The following is a 17,070-nucleotide window of genomic DNA, read 5'->3' as shown; positions in this document are numbered from 1 at the left end:
TAACTTTATGATTAAGAATTGGTGGCTCAAAAAGGTGAGCAGAATACTGTTAAAATACTATATCTGGCCTTCGAAATGGTTCTTTTCTTCAGTAAAGGGTCTATGAAACTGTGTGGATGCTTTACATTCACCGTTTTAGCCTCTTCAAAGTTAAAATTTAGCAAAAAAGACACGGCAAAAATTTCCTATTTTCTTCATTTACAGTATTTTTGCATGACGTAACGTAGACCATGTAGCCTTCTTACTAAATCTATCTAGCAGCTAGTTTTACGCCCTGCGTTTTATATTAAGCCTATAAACGAGACAAACTATTTGAGAGTGGCTTGGAAAGGAAAATTTATCTTAGAACTCTCTTTCTCCTCTTTCTTTCAAACATCTCTTCTTCCAGAGCAGCTATTCTTTCCCTCAGTCTTCTTTTTCTCCGAAATATTTCAGATTCCTTTTGTTCTCCAAATATCTGGCCTAGACTTAATTGATTTATTAACTCAAGAATTTGGAAGTCGCGTACCGTCGCAGTTCAACTCAAACTAAAATAGTTACTAGCGCCCTTTCTTCTAGACACCATGCTTATTGAATTTGAGACACTCACCAAAATGGCTTTCAGACAAAATATATCAAAACTCCGAGGGATTTGGTAAGCTATTACTCGAAAGGTCCGAATTGCTAAATGCCCTATTTCGGGATATTAAGGTCGAAGTTCAAAGGTCGTATAATCTGGAAAATTATGGTATTGCACGTCGTATAAGAATTGAAAAGATGCCTTCGTTTACGAATATTGTTTTTTGACAGTCATAACGTGTAGGGAAACGAAATAATGCCTCCATGGTATCTGTATATAACCTTTACAAACCTGACATAATTTTCCGTTCTACTTAAGGGAAGATTACAATATGATATTAATTTTAATATGATAATTAGATTGACATGGATACGGTAAATATTTGGTTTTTAACAATGAAAATTTGAATATCTGAAACTTAATCATCCATTTTTCACACTTATTTTTTAATTGTTCTAGTCAATGTGTATAAATATAATATTTATTAATTATAGGATTTACTAATCATTTCGCAAGTTTAACCTTGTCAGAGCGTTACTTTCAGACAGGCAGATTAAGTTAGACCACCTTTATTTACTCCAAACCTGTAAATATATTTTGAATTCCTAATAAAATTCTAGTGTGACAGTAAATAATGAAAAAATAAAATAAATTGTCTTCTAAACACGGTCGTAAATGGATATACTTCTCTATTGCTCGGAGATAATTCTAGGCATGCACATATGCATTGATTATATAAGAAAGCAATTGCGTAAGGCTAATGATATTACAGGTGTGGAATGGCTGTCGTTACAGGCACGTTAGTATACGGATTAGGAGGAAACTTTTGACCATTGCCGCTTTGCTATAACTTCTTCTCTGCCCAACACCCGTATTTTAAGGGCCGAGAGTAGCGCATCGAGGATAAGGAATCATTGTGTAAGAGGCTCAGATCTCTTACATTTAACTCGTACCGAACCCTTAGACCTACCCAAATTCAATTGGGAAAACCCTACTTCCTCCATAAATAGGACTTAAATAAAGCCGTAACACAATGGTAAGGCAAAAGTCTAACTAACTCAGAGGAGTTTGTTGGCTTAAGTAAATATAATTTGTGCAAGCACTATAGTCTTGGCAAAAGTAGGTGGATCTTAGGGTATGCCCAACGGAAGCCATGGAGACCAGCACCAACATTTTCCAGAAATTGATAATGACGCATCCAAAATTATTATTTAAATTTTGAACTCGCACGAAAAGATTTTTAAATATTTCTCCAACTCTTAAAGGCACGTTTTCTATCAACTTTTAACAAGCTTTTGGCTCTGTCTTTTTTATTGAAATTTTGACGCTGTTTCAAAGACAAACAAGTTGGGAAAACCAAAATATTACCTCTCCGTGTCAAGAAGATTATATAAACTTAAGTATCCACGTTATTATGTTTCTGAGTTGGGGTTTCCCATTTTTGTTGTTGTTTTGAAAAATATATCGCAATGCACGGGCCTTGGTAGATATAGGAGGCAATGAATGAAATATATCACAATGCACGGGCCTTGATAGATATAGGAGGCAATGAAGGAAATATATCGCATGCACGGGCCTTGGTAGATATAGGAGGCAATGATAATCTCTCTCTTTGCACGAGAGGTTTATCTTTAATATTTAAATAAATATAATTATTTTTAATTATTTTAATCTTCAATAATTAACATTAATAATAGTTAAATCGTTTAAAATAAAGTTATACCTATTATCATCTCAAACTTTGCTAATATTGACGTTTAAAGTGAAGGGTACCCCTCTTGCCCGCTTTTTTCAAATTTGGGGTATATATACGATTCGTTTCCATTATAATAGTAAGGAAAAAGCGCAATTGCGAAAACCTTTGGTGGCGATCCCACCTTAGGGAGGCTAGACGTTTCTCGTAACCCTAGCTGATCGCCGCGTATATCCTAAAACCAAACGATAATAATGGAGTAGAAGCCAATGAAACAGATTGGTGTCTATGTGGAATAGACGGAAGACCAGTGGATGGTGGTGTTATAAGCCAGTGTAAGTGCAGACTGGTATCAATGTGGGATTGACAAAGAACAGAAGATGGTGGTGATTAGAAGCCAGTAAGAACAGACTGGTGTCCGTGTGGGATGGACGAAGACCAAAAGCTGGTGGTGATTAGAAGCCAGTAAGAACAGACTGGTGTCCGTGTGGGATGGACAAAGACCAGAAGATGGTGGTGTGAGAACTCAAGTAGAGGAGCCATTTCCGTGACTGTGAAAGCAGTTCGGAAATGGCGAACACGTTTGCTCCGATACGAAAACTGCGAATGCGGTCACGTGGGTGTAACAACGGACAGACAGACACAGACACGGCCGTTACAGAACCTCTCCTGGACTACGTCACACGGAGAAGTAAAAATCTTTAAAAGCTTAAACAGAAAAGCTGAAACTCTGATCGTTTTCAAACAAGCTTCAAATGAATAAAACTGACTAAAGGTGGCGTAACTCAATTACTTTTAATTTGAGCCGCAAAAGGTAAAGAAAATGAGAAGAAAGTATCAAAATAATTTAGATATCTGCTTCTCAAAGGTTCAAAGAATGAAAAGACGAAAATCAGAATTTGAAGCTGGTTTGAAAACACGTAGATTTTTTGCTTCATCTTTTGGCTGTTACTTTTGACGCAAATGCTTAATTTTTCTTCAAGAAAATCTTGATTGAAAATGCTCCTTTAATCCTATTTTTTAATGTGGGTGCCTTCGCATTAACTATAGTCTGTCAAACGAAAGAAGAGCCCTGAGAAATTTGTCCAAATTGGTGTCGCCACCATCGACCCCATAGTAATTTATCAACTTGTTTTGTTTTGTCAATAGTCGTCTGTAATATAGTCTGCTATAAACAGATAGGCTTAATCGCAATAGAACCAATACATTTTGCAATATATATTTAATATGTTTATGTTTCATGGTTTTTTACGATCATCGAGTATTAAAGAATATAAAACAAAATTAACGACAAGACACCAGTTTTATCTTTGTTGAACTAGCATTGCAATATATTTTAATGACATAAGTTAAAGTACTATATTACAGACGACTATTGACAAAACAAAACAAGTTGATAAAGTACTATGGGGTCGATGGTGGCGACACCAATTTGGACAAATTTCTCAGGGCTCTTCTTTCGTTTGACAGACTATAACAGCAGATAATCTTAATTCCTTCAAAGATAGTTAACAGAGTCAACGTCTGATCAGCAATTAGATCATTTGAATATGGGTATTTGTTCTATTTAATCAAGGTGGTAAAAAAATTCATAGAATATGTTCCATAAGGTTGTCACTCGTTACTGAGATCTTGTAATGAAGTGACGTGTGTGAAACGTCATAGACTCTCTTAAAGCGACTAAGCGCAAATAGGAAGATGGACTGCAAAACCGAGTGTAGTCAATTCTCGCTTGTCGTTCTCGAAAAAAGCTCTCAGTAAGTCTCTAGCATTACGAAGAATAGGTAGTGTCATAGATATTGAACAGATATAAAAAATATGATAATATTAAATACTTAAAAATATGGATTGTTAAAACATCTATGAAATTTTATTTTTTAATTTAATACGAAAACAAACTTAAGAATATAAAAGTAATTCACGAAATTAATAATTTAAACGTTGTTCTTTTCCTTCCAGAATTCAAAACGAGAGATTGATGTTCCTTAAAAGATTAAACGATGGTGTAAGTTTTGCAACTTTCCAGGCAGTTCAGTTATCGCTCCATAAACCTAGATAAAGTTTAAAGTGGAAGCATCCTTCGCTTTTCTTCCTATTCTTTTCGAAAAAGATCTGGCTTCTGTCAGTTTTTTTTTATAAAGATCCTTAGGATAGTGTTTATATTTCTGTTTCAGTCTCTCACACGTGTTATTATCAAATTGACCAATTTTACGAAGCAATGTAAGGTTTTATTTCGTTATCGAAGAGATTTTATTTCTTTCCGAAAAGTTTAAAAAATAAATACATTATCACAAGGTAATAATGCAACAACAAGGGTAATTATAGCATTTTAAGGCCATGCTCGTCGTATAGAACTATGAATCTCTTATGCAATTTTAACCAATATCCCTTATCGTTTGTTAGACCAGCTAGAATATTAGATGCGAAGTCATGGCTGAGTTTTTAGGTATCGTTCCTTTCAACCGAATTCCCAATGGACCGAAATCCCATTCGACCGAATATCCCGCAATGATTTTAGATTTCCAGCCCAATGGCTATATTCCCGATGGACCGAAATCCCAATCGTCCGAATATGCCCCTAAAAAATACATGAATATAACTTGAAACACTGTAGCCGTCAGCGATTCGGTGGTGTAGTGGATACGAAGTTGGACTGCGAAGCGATAGATTGTTGGTTCGAATCTCCGAAAGGTATGTTAATAATATTAAAAGTAAATGTTTCGTGATACTAATTAAAACGCTCACTTTCATTCCTTTCAAGGCAAGAGATATATAGAATTAATAAACAAATTGTGCTTAAAATGAAGTGCAGTCTTAATGGTAGTTCCATCAATGTCTTTAAATTTTAAATTAAAATTTTAATATTTTGGTTTCGGGTGGGTTAGGTTAGGTTAGGTTAGGTTAGGTTAGCTTAGCTTAGCTTAGCTTAGCTTAGGTTAGGTTAGGTTAGCTTAGCTTAGCTTAGCTTAGGTTAGGTTAGGTTAGGTTAGGTTAGCTTAGGTTAGGTTAGGTTAGGTTAGGTTAGGTTAGGTTAGGTTAGCTTAGGTTAGCTTAGGTTAGGTTAGGTTAGCTTAGGTTAGCTTAGGTTAGCTTAGGTTAGCTTAGGTTAGGTTCCAATAAAACGTTGACACCTTTTCCAAAATATGCTCCTTTTAATTAGCTACCACCTTTTGCAAAATATTCTCCCATTAAATAGCTACCACCTTTTCCAAAACATTCTCTTATTAATTAGCTGCCACCTTTTCCAAAAGATTTTCCTATTAAATAGCTCCCACCTTTTTCAAAATATTCTCCTATTAATTAGCTACCACCTTTTCCAAAACATTCTCCTATTAATTAGCTGCAACCTTTTCCAAAACATTCTCCTACTAATTAGCTGCCACATTTTCCAAAATATTCTCCTTTTAATTAGCTACCACCTTTTCTCAAATATTCTCCTATTAATTAGCTGCCACCTTTTCCAAAAGATTTTCCTATTAATTAGCTGCCACCTTTTCCAAAATATTCTCCTATTAATTAGCTGCCGCCTTTTCCAAAATATTCTCCAATTAATTATCTGACATGTTTTCCAAAATATTTCTATTATTGCTAATAAATTGTTTTAATACTCATATAAATAATCTTTTTACCTCCAAACAAGTTTGGGTTGGGTTAGGTTAGGTTAGGTTAGGTTAGGTTACGTTTGGTTAGGTTAGGTTAGGTTAGGTTAGGCTAGGGTAGGTGAGGTGAGGAGTGCAGTAATACATTTTCAACTCACATTTATTTTAACAATAATAAGTTTTGAAATTAAAAATATATTTAATGCAAAACCACACAGTATGTCTTCTTCCAGTTCAATAGAATTTCGGTCCAATGGGACTATAATAAAATCGCACCTTTGGCTACGTTCGATCGAATGGGACCCCAAAAAAAAACCCCTTCTGTCGAATGGGAATTCGGTTCAATGGGACCAAAGCGAGTTTTTACATATATTTCTCTCCACTTAGGCGAGCTCGCATACTTGCAAATTTACGCAAGCTTTACGCCACAACTTTCAGAGCTAGAGTTTACTGCGAACAGAAACTGGTCCCTTTTCTAACTTGTTTCATATATTAATATCAAGAAATAAACAAGTTGTTCTGTCTCGTGTTTAAGTTATAAAATTCTTACGAGATCTCGTGGAAAAAGAGTCACGTCGTCAATTAGAACCCACATGACCTGAGAACGTAAGAATAACTTTCTATGTGACTTCTTAAAAATGTTTTGTTTTTCTATCTATATTATAATAAAATATTATACATTATATTTTAATCTATTTACATTTCTAACATTTTTAGGAGACAATATTACCTTAGTTTTTTAAAATTTAAATCCCCCCATGCATTTATATTGGGACCTCTATCTCTAATGTATACCGCTTCCTTAAAACATCTTTTATACCATCCTGTCTCTTGACATAAAACCTTTGTTGACTCTCAGTCTATTTCATGGTTTCTGTTATTTTTTATGTGCATTGCCAATCCATTATTTTCGTTTTCATTATTTACACAATTTTTATGTTCTGTTTGTCGTTTTTTTAGTTTCCTTTTCGTTTGTTCATTAATTCAAACAATATTAAAGTAAATACGTGTTTATTATAAACAAACGTTTTACATCTGGAGCTTTATTGATTGTCGTGAGTGCATTTACATAATCCAAAAAATTTAATACCATAACTTTAATTCTTATTTTTCAATTTACTATATTTTAATCTCAATAATTTTATCGACGTATGCCACACTTTTCACAAATTTCCTCATTACTGCCAACTTTTATTTTCTCGTATACGGAGCTAACTATGACCAAACGCTTCCGGTATTTTAAAAAAACAACAAAGCCAATGAAAGCGACGAGAGTCGTGTTTCCAGCAATGTGTAGAGTAAAAATGACTGTTGTCGCCATAACCTCGTGCCCCTTGAAATCCCAAATTGCGGTGTCAAGAAAAGGCGGGTACATGATAAACCCAATCTGACAAAGCCAAGTGCCAGTTACCAACAAAGCCAGGCATCGCAACCAAGTCAACATCGGAGTTTGCTTGTATTTCATTTCAAGAAGCAGGGCGATAGCAATTGTTACCAGACTATATACTATTAGACTGTGCAATTGCGAGTCCAGCATTTGACTATGGGCGTGTTTATGGTTTGCAAAGAGTAATGTTGTAACGCAGACCCATATTAATAATATGGCGTAATTCGTGTTACGAGGAAGGCGATAACAACGTTTCGTGAGAATATCTGCGACACCGCTCAATGTCAAGAGGAAATACATTACTGCGTGATGGCTGTTTTCGATTCTTTCTTTACCTAAAAATAGATTAATACAAGTCACGTAAAACAATTTACGTATTAGCTAGGTGTGGTTGAGGGTAGGGGAGGACGTGTTATTTTCTTGCGTGCTTATGTAGTACAGTATTCATGCTTTCTAACTCGCTAAGGTAATATTCGAGATGGCCAAACTGTTGGAGTACATTAAGGTCTTATCACACCTAGCTTTGTCAGACAAACCACTAACAAACACATTCACAGATCATAATCGTAAAGCCAGAATGTCTTTCACAACGTAGATAAAAATCTGTAACAGCTTTTGAAGGATAAGGACATGGTTTCAACGACAACTAAGGTGGTTGTGGATCTTGCCTTAATCGGTTTCGATCCACGCTTGTTATTCGTGTGTCCGGAGCCACACACATAACACCATCGCAATGCTGGGTGTGATTACATAACCACACCTAGCAAAAACGACTTGGATCTTATCGCCGATTCAATTTCTTGCGGAGCCACTAAAGACTTTACAGCCAGATTACATTTATAGCTGCTTTGAATTCATCAAGTCAAACACCCTACTGTCGTCTAGAATAGCGACTACACTTTCAACTACTTTACATTACCAGCTTAGACACACTTCTACCTTTAAAAGTACACTTCTCCTAGACAAGGCTCATTAACGTTCTTAGATTGGAGGCTATTGAAATGGTTTAAACAAAATGGGCAGGCTTCAAATGTGTGCCAATTTACTTGTTTCAGGTGCCAATGTTTTTTGCCCATACCTTCAAAACTAAATGTTTAAGACCCCATGTTCTTTGACACTTTTCACTCAGTCTGACCCAAAAAACACACTCTAATTTAATTCTCTACCATAAATTAAAACGCATTTATTTATGGCAGACTTATCATGCACACCCTTTATATTAATAATAATAATAATAATAATAATAATGGGCTTTTATTCAAGGATCAATCATTAAGAGAAAAAACTCTTGTTTACAGTGATGTCCCTTATGTGTAAATTAAATTAAAATTAAAATTAAATTAATTAAAAGATTTGTTTCAATTATAGTTAATAATTAATAGGTTTTTTTTAAGTGATTTCTCACTGCGTTTTTAAACTGATTTATTGAGGATATAGATTTAATTGTACTTCCAAGGTAATTCCAAAGCTTTATACCTTGGAACTTAGCACTTTTCTGCCTGTATTTTGAGTTGAAGGGTTCGTTTTAAAAATTAAATTTATCGCCTCTAGTACGATCCATTGCGCTGTTTTCTTTGAACCAGTTTGTTACGTTGGCCGGAAGGAGTTTATGTTTTACTTTAAACATGAATATTAATAGGTCCTGGTTGTAGTTATCAAGCGGTGTGTTTATTCTGGCAATAGCTTTGGCTTCTGTGGCTGACGAACGTCTACTATGTTTTGAGATTAGTTTAGCGCATTTGTTGTGCAGAGCAGAGAGTTTTGTGTCGTTTGCTTTCGAGGTATTGGTGTAAAATAAATTGCCGTATTGTATCAAAGGCTTGATACATGCCGAGTAAAGTATTCGTAATACGTCTGTATCCAAGTGTTTTTGTAGGGGTCTTAAGACCCAGAGTCGAGTGTTGACTTTTTTGATTATGTAATCGACTTGATTCTGCCAAGTGAGGTTTTCGTCAATCCAGAGGCCGAGATATTTATATACGTTGACTCGTTTAATTGTACCATTATATAGGTCTGTTATTTCATTTGCAGCTGCACGCTTGCGACGGTTGGGAGATAGTATCATAAAATTAGTTTTTTCTTTGTTTAAAAAGAGTCCTTTTGTTTGCAGTATCAGTTTTAGATTTCTAAGATCGTCTTCTATATTTTTGACCAGAGTTTGTATATTATCATCTGCTGCGACCAAGGCGGTGTCGTCCGCATACTCGTAAGATATTGCGTGGTTCAGTACTTTGTGCTGTTTGGCTGTATCTACATTAAAAAGTAAGGGGCCCAGTACACTGCCCTGGGGTACGCCGTGTTTTATGACCAGTTTGTCCGAATATTCATTATTGTGGTACAAGGTTTGAGTTCTTTGGAACAGGTAGGACTTGAACCATTCAAGTACCCTGCCGCGTAATCCGAAATAATTGAGGTCTTGAAAGAGTAAATCATGTTGAACCGTGTCGAAAGCCTTGGACAGGTCAATGAAAACTATGATTACGTACAGCCCGTTGTGTAGATGTTTTAGGACAGATTCATGCAGGTTGAAAAAACCGGTTATGGTGGAATGCTTTCATCTAAAGCCCGATTGGTTGTTATATATTGCTCTTGTTTCCTCGAGGTAGTTATATAATGTATCGTGGACAATTTTTTCGCAAGTTAGGGATAGAGTTGGTAGAATTGATATAGGACGATAGTTTTTAGGCTCATAGGTGTTTCCACCTTTATAGATGGGTGAAATCTTAGCATGTTTCCATTGTGATGGAAACCGGCCTGTGGAGAGAGCAACGTTGAAAATCTTTGCTACCGTCTTAGAGATTATAGCAGCTAAGCTATTAAGAATACTTGGGGCGAGACCATCTATCCCAGTAGCCTTTTTTGTGTTTAGGTTTTTCAGAAGTTTAAAAACCATGTCCTCTGTCACATAAGGGAAATCCTCTAGGGTTAAAGAATTGTTGACTGTTTGTAAATTTCTCGAATGATCATTTGTCATAACGGTATTTTTGGCGTTCCCTTTATTTATTAGTAGATCATCCGCCATTTGGACATAATAGGCATTTAGTATATTTGTTATTTCTTTTGGATCATTATATATTTGATCTTTATATTCAAGTTTTGTAATTTGATTCTTAGACTTGGACTTGAGGTAGGGCTTTAGAGTTTTCCACATGGCGGTTGTATTTCTCTCATTTTTAATGTTATTTTTAAAGTAATTCGTTTTACTAGCCAGAATTAATCTATTTACAAGATTCCTCTGCTTTCTGTATAGCGTAGTTATTATTTCCTTTTGTTTGGATGTCCTGATTTTGGTTTTGTATTTATCTCTAATATGCATTTGTTGTTTAATGTATGGGGTGAGCCAGGGGGCTGATCTAATGGGAACAAATCTTTTCCTTAAAGGAGCATAGAATCCAATGTGTCAGTTAATATGTTTTGGAAGACTGTTACGCCGATTTCTGCGTCGGTGATATCATTTTCAATTTCATTAAGGTTATTTTGGAGGTTCCTTACAAATGAACTTATATCCATTGACTTATATTGTCTTGTGTAGGCTAGATGTTTTTGAATTTTTAAATGTTTATTCTTTCTTAAGACCCAAATAAGGTCGTGGTCTGAGACGCCGCAGGACTTTATTTGGACATCTACGATTTTGTGGGGGTGGTTAGTGTAGATATGATCTATTAGAGTTTGTGACACCATTGTAGTTGTTGTTGGTTTCCCTACCATCTGTTTAAATTCATATAAAGCCGAAGTTAGGTATTTGGTCTTAGCAGCGATTGGTTTTGAAAGTAAATCGCTGTTTGTGTCTCCTAGGATTATTATTTCCGTGTTTTTCCCGTTTCTAGAGAGGTTATTGATACTCTCTTTTAGTTCCTTTATAGTATTTTCATAGCTAGATTGGGTCGGTGGTATATATATGAAACTGACATAGAACTTGCTGGAATTTTGATACGATATTTCTATCCATATTGATTCAAGAGCTGATGGTGAGGGTGTTGTATCAAAATGTATATTGACGAGGTTAATAGGTAGGTTGGATTTATGATATATAGCTACTCCTCCTCCAAGTTTCTTCTCCCTGTCTTGTCTTATGAAGGTATATCCTTCTATGTTACAAATAATGTCTGGGATAGTTGCGTTCAACCATGTCTCTGTGATGCCTAAGATATCGATGTTGTAAAGTGTTAATAGGTATTCTATTTCTAATATTTTATACTTCAAGCTTCTTATATTTAGGTGGGCAATTTTTAGTCCCGACTTATTTTTAGGGTTTATGAAGTTTTGTAGATTGTTTCTCATCGGCAGGGGATTTGGCTTCAGCGCTGTTGAAGTTGTAAAGGTGTTAGAATCATTTGTATAGCAATTTTCACAAGCTCTGGGTCAGACTTCAGTAACATCAAGATCCTGGCTGGGGTGATTCGCTTCTCTAGTCGCTCGGTATCTCTTTATGGTTAGTGGTTGGGGCCAATTTTCAAGGTTTAGTATTACCTTATCAAATTTTCCATTACATTCTATGATGTAATCCGTTTTCCAGAAATCCCCCCTGTCTTTGGCATAGACATTGGCTTCTTTTATGTTTAGTTCTTCAAGGTGGGAGATGATTTCTTCTTCCCTGATGTCAGATCCACAGTTTGTAAGTAGATATAGAGATTTTGGGGAGTTGGACCATCTAAGCTGCCCTTCTTCTTCGTTCGTCCCCCAGATTTTAGGCGAGGTATCTTGGTTCACATCAGATCTTGTTAGACATCGACATGATACCCCACATGGCCAGAGTTCAGGGAGCATTACCTCTTTGATATCGCTGCTACTTCGTAGGATGAAGCTTTTGTATCCGCTATCTGCCTGCATCGACTTGTATGTCTGTCGAATTCCAATACCATTTATGCCCTTGTCCAGCAGGTATTCACGTATATGGGTTTCCGTCGCCCTTTTTGAGCAGTTCCCGATATAGTAATCTTTGAAGGTTTTGGTAACCTTTATTTTACAGTTTGAGGCCCGTTCTGGGGGCATACGTCCCATATGGAGGCCCTGTCTTTTGTTCTTATTTGTAATAATTTTATTTGCTTTCGAGGTCGGTGCTTGATGGATAGTTTTATTTGTAGATGCAATTCTTTCAACGATATCTGTATAGGAGGTTTTAGTGAAACCTGGCTGTGCTAGGGAAAAGAGGCGTTTGTCTGCATTAGGACCCTGGGTCTTGCCCCTAATCGGTAAGGGGTGATTTTGTGTAGAGCTGGCAGGTCTACTTGCATTTTCTTTGGGTATAAATTTCCTTTCTAGGCTTGTTATACTTTCATTTATCGTTTCCTGTAGTGAGTCGATCTTTTCTTGACACTGTTCCGAGGTATCTGTTATCATTGTTACCAAAGATTCTTTTATATTCGATACCTTATCGTACAGCTCGTCGTATTGTTGCTTAAGAGCGGCCATATCATTCGTTATTTCGGTTTCGTTCTCTTCTAAGGACTTTCATACTTTAATTATATCCTCAGTAACACTTTTGAGTTTTTTGTCCATATTCTTTTTCTGTGTATCTGATGTTTCTTTGCAGGAATGTTTTAGGAAATCCTTTTTTTGATTTATAAATGTTTGAATGCAGTCACGGCACATCCAGAAGGAACCCGTAACAATTTTTGCTTTGGTACATGACATGTGGAACCATACATTACAGAACCCGCAGTGGATCATTTGGCCGTATTTCTCATCTCCTCCGTTGTGCTGACAATCGGAGAAGCAGTTTTTAGTCATTGTTAAGCTATGAAAATTATAACTCTGTCAGTCAGTCAGTGTGGCGTACAGCCTTGGCCTAGGCTTAAGTCAAGAAGCCTTACTGCAGTGCAGCACAAACGTGTCTTCAGTCTTCTTGATAATATTTTCGCGGTAGTATCATCCGTTTAAAATAATTAACGCAATATAACAGGGAATTAACTTATAAGAAAGCTTCTTATGTTTACGCGTATCCAGAGGCAGATTAAGGTAACAGAGCAAACACTTTCCGACTTTACCCTAGTATAGTATAGACCGAGGCTTAACTCGAAAAACCCGGAGCTCAATAAACATGCGACTGCATCGGACGACACCAATATATAAGGATATATATATATAATATATAAGGATATATATTGTTCACTTACTTCTAATTCCATGCAGTATCTCACCAGTCATCAAAACAACTCCAATTAATATCTTGAATATTCCCTCCACTTCGAAACTAGGACAACATTGGCAGGGGTAAGTTAACGTGCAACGAAATTTCAATTTATTTTGATGCTGTAACAGCGTGCTGGAGCTGGTTAAAGTTTCGAAATATCGAACAAAGCTGCCAATGGTCCAATGAAGAGCAATTAAAATTGATCCAACTCCGGGTAAAATATGTCCGAAGAAACCAGGGAGAACCATGTTGAGCACTTATAACTTCGATTATAATCACCAAGTAAGCTAAATTGCTTCTCTCGCAAGCATATTTCACGTACTCACTTTTAATATTTCTGTGCAGTCGCTTGGATGAGTTATACTTCTACATTAGAGATCATCCGCAAACAACTACGGCGTCATCATAGATGTTGACAATTATACTGCTAAGCTTTATAGTCATTAGTGTGCGTAGCTGTCAAATCTAGTACGAACAGTGTAATGGATGGTTTATGTTCACTGAAAATTATATTGTTGGCAAAAATCCAGTTTTCTCCAAAAAAAAAGCCAGGAATAAATAAATAAGGTAAAATCAGAAGTAAGATGAGACTAGAAGTAAAGAGCACTAGTGAACAAATTTGAGGATTTTATGCCGCTTCCCACACGCCTACACTAGAGAGAAAAAAATTGGTCGAGTTCCAAAAACATTTCCTACCCCCTTCCCCTCAACCTAAAGCCGGCGAACACGGACGCCTGTACTTGAATCTAGTTCGGCTGTCTACCGCCACGAGCGTCTCACGTTTTGGAGGGGACATTCAGAAACCGCTACCAGAGGGCCACCCGTTGGTGTGTTATCAAGAATATTCACTTTCGCCGAGTGAAGAATTTGGTTAGCTCAGTACTTCTGGTCTCATCTCACTTCTGTTTCTATGCAGTCGCTTGGATGGGTTATACTTCTACAATGTAGATTACACTTCGAAAACAACTACGGCGTCCCACACATCATAGATGTTGACAATAATACTGATAAGCTTTATAGTCATTATTGTGCGTGACTGACAATTCTAGTAGGAACAGTGTAACGGATGATTTAGGTTCACTGAAAATTATATTGTTGGCAAAAATTCGGTTTTCTCAAAATAAAAGCCAGATGGTTTTAACCAGTTCAAATCAACGGTTTAAATCGGTAAAAACCACCTGTAATAAATTTTGAATAAAGGTGAAATTAAGATACTTTAAATGGTTTTTTAGCAGTCGACATAGGGTTTTTTCTCTTTGGCTTATGAAACATGTTTTATTTAATTATATAGATGACTTTATTCTACAGGGCCGGTAGGCCCTTGTAGATATGACTTGATACCCGTTTGTAATGCTAAACGAAAAAATCACCTTTTTAGGGTTAGCGTCCCATAGAAAAAGCATTACATTTTACCCGGTTTTTTGGGGAAATTGTCATAGGCGATAGGGAAAAACTACAGCGAAGTTAGTTTTCGGAATACTTTCAAATTAACAAGCATTTACTAAATGAGAAACTTACCTGCTTAGTTTTTAAATAATTGAAGTCTAATCTTTGTATTTTAACTAATTAATTATGCCTCGAATTCCCTATTTCATAGCAGACGACAGTAAGAAAGTTTATCAAGGTTTCAAGGTTTCTTTATTGCCGTATAATAAAAAATACACCCTTTAATATCAGGGCGGCTCCCTCATAAGGGGAGCGCAGAAATCAAAATAAAAATAAATGTAAAATAGTAAAATTTGTTCTTCCTCGTCTTCTCTTTTCTATCTCTCTCTCTTTTATTTCATAGCAGCATAGCCCACTCGATCCGCGCTCCCGGACGCTGCGCTGCTCGAGCGCGAGCAGCTTGCGTCGTGACGCGCGTGATCGAGTGGGCTATGATAGCAGACGACTGTAAGGCAACGCTAATTATTTTTTTGGTATTTCATCCGAGCTTTAACACCTTTATTTGGATTTTCTCATGAACTATAACGCCCTTAAAAACCAAAATTGTTTTTATCAGGTCCAATTTTCGTCTAAAAAAAGTAATTCAGGTAAATAATTACAGTTAATAGAGGTTTTAACATCGTTTGAAGTGATTTTTCGACGTTCGTTTTGGCCAAGGCTTAAGTTGAATTTTGGTAAGTCTGTGTAATATACTCTTTATAGCGTCTTTCGTCCTTTATGATTATAAAAAAAGCTGATTTCCAGCTCTGTTTTGGAATTTGATTTAGTCTGCTTCGTTTCATGCTAGAAACATATCCCAAGTTCCCAACCCTAGGTTTTACAATTCAACACTTCCATATGAGGTATACAGGGTTTCATTATTTTTTAATTTTTATATTAATTTTATTTTGGCTATTCTCAGTGAGCATTCATATGTTAGAACGCAATTTCGGATCTTTGTGGTCTCCCAAGTCTCCAAAACTGTAAGTTTAACATTTTAGGGCAAATTATTATAATAATCAAGATTATGTATAGATCATCAAGGGTATAAATAGGCAACCTAAGACCCATTTGATTTATGATGTAATAGATCATGTTAGGTTTAGATACAGGGTTAAGCTTATGTTAGGCTAGGTTGTTATGAGCGGCTAAATGTTCACCTGTTTTTGGAATTATCAAGTTTTATCAACTGAATATATTTCCCCTGCTCCAAAATTTTACTAAATTGGATTTGTTTTTACCCCTGATTATTGCTAATTATCTTGTTTATTGCCACAAATTTTCTAAAAAAAATGGTATTTTAGCTTCTTTCTACACTAAAAAGAGGCGCAATTTTAGCCATAATCAATGCACTTATTTAAGAAGTAAACAGTTCTACGAAATTAACTTTACTATTTTGAAAAGGCTATTAATTTTATTTAATACTCACTAATATCTCGTGCCATCATTATCAATGATGTATGACAAACCAAAGATGATTTCGATTTATATTTTATTCAAAACCGCTAACTAATAGCATTTTTGGTTCCTTAGATAATAGGGACGGGAGATGACATTTTCAGCCTGTTAAGAGTTGACTACTGCCTTAAGACTGAAGAGACAGATATTATACAAAAACGTCTTTGTTTGGACCAAGACCGAAAAAACCAACGATATGAGTGAGGTTTATCAATTGACTGAAGTTCAGATATTGAAATTTTTCTTTAAGTATTTTTAGTAGTTTAATCCTTAATCACTATTTAATTCAATCAACTGATTTTACTCTTAATCGATCTATTCCCTCTAAATTTATTCAAAAAATTGCATATCTCCGCTTTTTCAAGAACAATTCCATTTTCCGAAAACATTTTATCATGAAATTAATTATTTTGAAGGGAGTACGTTTAGAGGGATCAATAATTAATATTTGTAATATTCTACTGAATTTCTAATAAGAGCACCCATACACTGCAAGCACGGATGACTGCAAAGTAAGTGAAGTCATTTACGTATTAATTCCGCTGAAAAGAATATAAAATGACATTGTACAGTACTGATAAATTTTTCTTTTTATGGAATCTTTACACTAACCTTTGGTTATTTTTATGCTTATAAAATATTTTTCCCGTCCATGAAAGGAGAGCTACCTACTAAAAGGTACCACATGGGACAAAAGTTGTTCCTTTTCCTTTGATAAACGACATTATTTTATTAGTCCGAGCAAAATAAATTACTCTTCTCAGCAAATTGTAACCATTGAAAAAACATTTTTTGGTGCAAACTTGAAAATTTCTC

This window comes from Phalangium opilio, unplaced genomic scaffold (assembly GCF_054372755.1).
Source record: "Phalangium opilio isolate 3A_F unplaced genomic scaffold, DU_Popi_V2 ptg000002l_1, whole genome shotgun sequence".
NCBI lineage: Eukaryota > Metazoa > Arthropoda > Arachnida > Opiliones > Phalangiidae > Phalangium > Phalangium opilio.
This window is presented reverse-complemented; position numbering follows the sequence as displayed.